The following is an 8,177-nucleotide window of genomic DNA, read 5'->3' as shown; positions in this document are numbered from 1 at the left end:
CGTAACAGATGCTGGCAGCAGCAGTGTCATGAGATTGAAAAATCACTAAAAATAGTGGGAGTGGAATTAATTGATGAATAAATTATGTAATCGAAGCTCGATGAGTCTGCTTTCATGAGGAAGTAACGAAAAGATCATATGGGCAGTATATTAAGAGATAATCAGATTTTAGTGGAACAGGGCCAGAACGGTTTCTGGATTCCCTGCTCCGACTTTGGAAATTCATTATAAATTAACCAGAGATAATTATGGGTCGTACCATATATGTGCAGATTCCTCTCTGAGTCTAGTTTTCATAGAAACAAACGGCAACAGTATTGAAGCCCCTTGGAGGGAGATATCCCAGTCGTAATGGGAAAAGGTCAGTGTAGTCGACCCTGCAACTTGGGGGACTTTGACTAATAAACTGTACTAATTGGCCCAACCAAAAATTCTAGAAAAAAATACATAGATGGGCACATGAGTCTAGTTTCTGGGAAAAATTACGAAACTGATTTTTGAGTTACGAAACTCAAGATATGATTTTTAAAGCGGCTAGTACACAGATTGGGCAGTGTCTGGAAAATAAATTTTGTAAGGGGTTAAAGCCAGTTAACACCTCGTGTTCGACTCCGGTGTCGGTTTCGGGTTCGGGGTGTTACATAACCTGCCAATCCTAGGAAACTTCAAATTTCTGAAACCGACCTAGGTGGCTTCCATTCCAAAATTGCTTCAATTTTTCGAGGATCCACTCTAATCCCCTCTGCAGAGACCACATGCCCCAAAAAAGTTACCTCCCTCAACCAGAACTCACACTTGCTGAACTTCGCATAAAGTTCTTTCTCCCTTAACACTTGTAACACAGTGTGGAGATGCTCATCATGTTTTGCTTCGGTCTCAGAATATACCAGAATATCATCAATAAAGACGACCACGAACCGATCTAGAAATGGTTGGAACACACGATTCATCAGATCCATAAACGCTGAAAGAGCGTTTGTTAGTCCAAATGGCATAACCAGAAACTCATAATGACCATAACGAGTCCTGAATGCTGTCTTATGAATATCTACCTCCTTGACCCTTAACTGATGATACCCAGATCGAAGATCAATCTTGGAAAATATAGAAGCTCCTTTAAGCTGGTCGAACAGATCGTCAATCCTTGGCAGAGGGTACTTATTCTTAATTCTCAGTTTGTTCAACTGGCGATAGTCAATGCACATGCGCATCATCCCATCCTTCTTATTCATAAATAGCATCGGTGCTCCCCATGGAGACACACTTGGCCTAATAAAGCCCCTATCCAACAATTCTTGAAATTGCGCCTTTAACTCCACTAACTCCTTTGGTGCCATCCTATATGGTGCAATGGACACTGGTGCTGTCCCAGGCAACAGGTCGATTCCAAATTCGACTTCCCGATTTGGAGGTAATCCCGAAAGCTCCTCCGGAAAGACATCTTGGAACTCTTTTACAGTTCTAACCTTATCCACTGTCAGCCCCTCTACATCTGTTTGACTTACAAATGCCAAATAGGCCTCACAACCTTTCTGAATCCACTTTTCATCCCTCAATGCCGATATCACATTAGACAAATAGTCCCTTCGCTCACCTATTACCATAACCTCATCCCCTTTCGTGGTCCTTAGCACCATTCGCTTAGCAGCACAGTCCAGAGTCGCCTTATGCTTAACAAGCCAGTCCATTCACAGAATGATGTCAAATTCTCCAAACGGCAACTCCATTAGATCACCAGGAAAGATCCTACATTGAGTTTCTAAGGGTACATCCTTATACAGCTTGTCTACCCTAACCGATTGACCCAAGGGACTTAGCACAAATACCCCACTCATTATCTTCTCAGAATGCACTCCCAAAGACCCAGATATGGCACACGCAACATAAGAATGAGTAGATCCAATATCCACCAAGGCAGTTTACGGCATATTAGAAACTAAGAACGTACCAGTTATGACATCAGGTGCGTCGCCCTCCTCTCGACGACGAGCTGCATACACCAACGCTAGCTGTCGAGCCCCAGCATTTCCGGCTCCCCTGCTAGGTGCTCCTCGACCTTAACCATTTCCATTCCCATTTCTGCCCCTACCTTGTCCACGTCCTCTCGGTGGTTGTGGTTCACCTCTCATGGGTTGAACAACCCTCTGTACAGCAACCTGAGCCTGATCAGCTCTCTGTGGGCAGTCCTTAACTCTGTGCTCCATAGATCCGCATCGGAAACAAGCACCAGAACGTTTCCTACACTCACCCAGGTGTACCTTACCACAGTCCCCACAGATTGGCGGTCTAACCACATTCATTGGAATGGCTCGAACTGGCTCCTCCACTCTCGCCCTTTTGGCATTCTTGTTTGCTCCACTCGAAGGTCCAGAATCCCTCCGGAAACGGTTCTGATCTTTCTCACGGTTCTGCCTCTCAGTACGCTTGACCTCCTCAGCGATCTTAGCTTTTTCCACCAGAACCGCGAAGTCACGCTCCCTCTGCGGAGCAATCAGCACCTTAAGGTCATCTCTGAGTCCATCCTCAAAGCGAACGCAACGCTCATACTCCGTAGCAACTATTCCCACAGCATACCTACTCAGTCTCAGAAATTCAGCCTCGTACTCAGCAACAGTTTTGCCTCCTTGGACCAGATTCAAGAATTCTTTCCTACGGGGTTCTACATAACTTGCCCCGACGTACTTTCCCTTAAAGGCTATCTTAAACAACTCCCAAGTAACCCTATCAGCTGGGGTTCCATCCCTCACGGTGAGCCACCACTGATAAGCCTCATCTCGCAGCAACAGTACGGCCCCCTTCAGTTTCTGCTCCACAGAATATTCCAAGTCATCCATAATTCGTTCCGTGGCCTCCAACCAATATTCCGCCACATTCGGGGCTACACCAGATACGCCCCTAAAGATTTTCGCTCCATTAGCCCAGAGTCGTTCAGAAATCGACCCTCGAATTCCGTTGCCCGAACTTGCCCCGGCAACCCTTTCCAGAACTCGAAGCATTGCCTGTGACAGGGCGTCATCCTCGGTACCACGATCATGTGATTCCACTTCCGTTGCCGAAGGTACCGGTGCTTCTGTCGCTAGCATATGTCCTGAAGACGAAGATCTCGCTCGAGCTCTTCCTCGGCCTCGTCCACGGCCTCTACCTCGACCTGCTTGCGTACTCATATCGTATAATCTGATTACGAATTTTATGCATTAATTTTTGCATTCCAGTGATTATTACAGATGTTTTATGATTCAAATAGTAATTCAGAGATGGTTTTCGTAGAATCGACGTCTAACTACAGTTTTAGTCATTTAGCAAGCTTTTCTAGGGTTTCAGTAGCATCCTATCTAGAGTATTCTAGTAAAGTTTCAGTACAGACAGATAATTTAGAATATATTCAAAAAAATTCAGAATACTTACAGGCTTGGGTTGGAGATTCGGAATGACACCTTCAGAAGTCCAGATTTAAAAACTAATTTTTTTTGAAAATCTTCGTTTTTGTAAACCCATTCCACAGCCGAGTTGTTGCAACTTGGCTCTGATACCACTAAATGTAACACCCCAAACTCGGCCTAGACGTTATGACCGGATCCGGTGCGCCACATCGATGCGTTCAAAACGTTCCGTTTTACTTAGTTTGGAAAACTTAGTTGGGGTTGTAAAAGATACTTTTTAAAGCAGGTTAAGGTGAATAGAAGCTGTGCACCAGGTAGGAAACTAGGAAGAAGAGGAGGTGAGTCCGTCGGACTGCTTAAGTACCAAGCTCCCTTCGAATCCATCCTAGACATGCACACCACCATTGCCACACCCTAACGACTCGTATAATTTTGAGAAAACCGTTTGGTTATGTCTATCTTAAGAAAATGCTTAAGTTTGAAAATGTTTGTTTAGCGGAAGTCTTACTTGTAAACGTGTTATTTTGAAATCCCTTAATGTTTTTGAAAACGCGTCCTAAAGCTAACCCATTTTCCTTAGTCATCATAGTTTTTTTTTTCATCATAGTAAAATAAAATAATAAAAGTAAAACAAAACTATAAAAATAATTAAAAGGCCTTATTACACTTAAAACCCAAAACCATAGATGAAATTAAAAGGAAGTCCAGTTCACCAGAAAGAAACCAGGTTCGTAGAAACATGTGGCCAGTCCAAATCCCTCACAGCTCCAAGCCCACTATGGTTGAGGATTACCTGCGAGGGTGAAAATAAGGGGTGAGTTTTGGGAAACTCAGTGTGTAATCCAACCCAACCATAGCCTAAATCAGTTCAAACCACAGAGACAGAATAAGTTGGCCTCAGCCCAGAACAGATATCAGAATAAAGCCCGTAGGCCCAGAAGAGACCAGAACAGATATATCATGCTTATGCAGAAACCCAACCATATCCAACCACATACACCCCCATACCATCCTTTCGCCATGTGGGGAGACTACTCGACCCACCCAACCGCTACACGCCACAGAAATATGCAGCATGGCTGCCAGATACAGAAAATGTGACAGAGTCACCAGATACAGATATTTTGTGGCAGTGCCACCAGAACAGATATACGTGGCAGGGCCACCAGAACAGATAATTTGTGGCATAGCCACCAGGACGCTTCCTCCATAATATAACCCATGTCCCCATGCAACGGATATACATTCATGGCATGCATCATACAGATTTAATTCATCATGCTTTTCAGACAAAATTAACCCTAGGGGTATAAAGGTCATTTAGCATACATAGGGGTATAATGGTAATTTTGCATACATAGGGGTATTCTAGTAAATCTAACTATTTCTAAGGTTTTCATGCATATCGTAGCTATTACGTTTAGCCAGAAACACTTACCGAGCGTTCTTACCGAATTGGGCCCGTTGGCCCATTAACCCAGTTTTGGCCCATTAAGCCCAAAATATCAAAACGCACAAAATCGCGCGTACTGCAGTTTTATCACTTCCGATTACCAGTAATAATTACCCATACGGCTCAAGAGCATTCGCACACTCGCAAGTGCCCAAACTACTGATTTTTTGGCATTTCGGCTTTTCGGCTTTTGCCGATCTAGCCTATGAAAGGGTGTCAGTTACACACCTGTTTTCGGGATTTCCTCATCGAGATCTACACCCGAACTGCCTACAATTGAATCACTTACTATTACTCCAAATATCAAAAATACAATTGAGTATCTAGTCCCTTACCACATTCGGCCAAACATGCCAAAAACCCTTATTGCTCTTACCTTACTGCCCTAAGATGGTTAACTCCAAAGATCCGATCGTTCCACCTATCCAAGCCCTTGATCAACCGCCTCTAAATCACGCTATTACCAAAACAAAATAGTTATTACGACCCCTCAGGGTTACAAGTCCAAATCGACAACCTCCCTAACTTTTAGGGATTTCGGCTTTTCCTAAAATATGTAAGAAGACTAAGTTTTGGCGAAGACTTACCATCGGTTCCTTAGTGACTGATTCCAATGAGTTTCCCACTCGATCCCGATGTAGATCTAAGCCCTCAGATGATAACAAAAGTCGATATTTTAGTGACTTCAGTATTCGGCCAAGTCCCTTTTGATGTGGGGTTTTTCGGTTTTTTTTGCAACTTGTGTTTAGAAGGGTAAAACGAGAGGGTTTTGCTATGGTCTTGTCGTCAAAAATTGAGGTTTTAGAGGGCTGGTGAATCGGCCACAAATGATGAAGGGAAGAGATGTGGTTTTGGTTAGAAGAAATCGACACAAAAAGAATAAGCTTTCGGGATTTCGGCTTTTTATGATGTTCGGCTTATAAGGCTAAAAATAAAAAGATTAAGGATGTGATGAAGAGTAAAGAGATAGAAGGGTTCGGCTATGGAGAAGGAAGAGGAGAAGAAAAGATTATCAGAATTTCGGCACAACACACCCCAAATGCCGAAATTCCCACTACTACAATACCTAGCCGAATTTCCCATGCTAGAGTCCCTTGGCCGGCCACCTTTTGCTCCTTGATCAGCTCCTAGATTTCCTCCCTTATCTTTATCCTTATTCAATCCCCTTACCTTCTTAAACTCTTCCTGACAGACTTTTATTTCAGTTCCATTACTTCCCTTTCCTGTACATAAAAATTAATCACTTAATTTGCTGTCATTGTGACTTGAACTTGGGTCCTCTCCAAGCTTCCACACGCCACTAACATCCTTCCTAGTGGCATCACATGCCACTTTACCACTTGCTTCCTTGTGATCTATTTTTCCCAAATAATTCCTAAAAAGCCCAATTTATCAGAACCCCTTTCCCCTACAGATTTAAAATTAATTAAAACTATCGGGTTTTATCCTAAGCTTGGGCCTTCTAGAGGCCCACCAACATAATTAATCCTACACATAACTAACAGAACACAGAATTTTAAATTTTACAACCTTTACAGAATTCCCGGAAATTTGGGGCGTTACACGCATGGCTTATATACATTAACCAAAATATTCTTCGGCCACTGGTCTATTCTATACATGCCATAAAATGATTCAAACATAACAGTAACAAGCAGTGGATAGTGATAGTGTGACTAGTTGCTGACGATCCCCGAGCTTGTAGCTTCCAAATGAGATCTATAAAACAGAGGAAACAAAGTAAGCAGAGTAAGCATTACAATGCTTAGTAAGTTTTAAGCAGTGTCAACAGATAACAATCAAATCATAACATAGTTGTTCGTATTTTTATTTCACTCTTCCTTCGGGCATACCATCCCTTTACCGAATATGCACATCTCATCATATATAATAGGCAGATAAACTTTCACATAAAAGTGAGCTCATGTGACATAGATATATTGTATAATTTCACATAACCCCTCACACTGATCCGATGTCACATAATCATAGGAATAGTCTCATAGATTGCTCACGTATGCATCACATAACTACCTTATGATTTAGTTCAAATCAAGCTCACATATAAACTTGGAGTACATACCTGTTTAACCTTTCGCATTGAATATATTTATAAGCAATTCTTATTGCGAAGTCTTATAGCTTTAAACTCTACTCGGATTATCGGCGAGACCTTTAGCTCAGATGAAATCTCCACACGAAGTCAGCGGGTCTTAACCCAGACATAGTCACCACATATGGTCGTCTGGTCTTTAATCCCGGGTTTACATCATAGAGTTTCATGCATATTTATTCACATGTTACAACATTCACATCGACTATCACATTTGTAATTCATTTACCTCATCAAATATCTAATAAAACACACCTTTCGCCGTTTTTCATTTAGCCACAATATATATATACATCCCCTACATCTCTCACATTAGCCATTTGGCTTTACCACATATCCATCTCATACACGTTTCGCATTAGCCATTCGACTTTACCTCATATCCATCTCATACACATTTCGCATTAGCCATTCGGCTTTACCACATATATACACTTCCACGTTCGTCACATTGGCCATTTTGCCTTATCACATATATGCATGTTCTCATTCATCACATTGGCCATTCGGCCTTATCACATATATGCATGTTCACATTCATCACATTGGTCATTCGGCCTTATCACACATATGCATGTTCACATTCATCACATTGGCCATTTTGCGTTATCACATATATGCATGTTCTTATTCATCACATTGGCCATTCAGCCTTATCACATATATGCATGTTCACATTCATCACATTGGCCATTCGGCCTTATCACACATATGCATGTTCACATTCATCACATTGGCCATTTAGCCTTATCACATATATGCATGTTCACATTCCTCACATTGGCTATTCGGCCTTATCACATATATGCACATTCACATTCATCACATAAAATCCTAAATCAAAATATAAATTTTCATGTATTCCTATCACAATTATCCAAATATACTTCACATACCACATATACTTTCATGTATAGACTTTGTCTGGGCTGAATCTACATCTATCATTTTCCAATGAATAATTCAATTTCATGCCATACTATCATTTCATATTCGAATACTTATAAACTTACAATTTCACAAATTTTAATATCAAAGACCCATCTAACACTCATATATCATTTTATTATATCACAATTTAGAATTCACGTATGGGTTTAATCAATAGCTTATGAGCAACTAAAACAAGTTTTATCCAAGTTTACAACATAACCACAAATTCTCTACAAGCTGTTTTCCCGAGCAACAGTCGTTAAATTATTTGTAACTGGGGCTACGAAATTCCAAATTA

The sequence above is a fragment of the Gossypium hirsutum genome, chromosome A12 (genome assembly GCF_007990345.1).
Source record: "Gossypium hirsutum isolate 1008001.06 chromosome A12, Gossypium_hirsutum_v2.1, whole genome shotgun sequence".
NCBI classification, from domain to species: Eukaryota; Viridiplantae; Streptophyta; class Magnoliopsida; order Malvales; family Malvaceae; genus Gossypium; species Gossypium hirsutum.
This window is presented reverse-complemented; position numbering follows the sequence as displayed.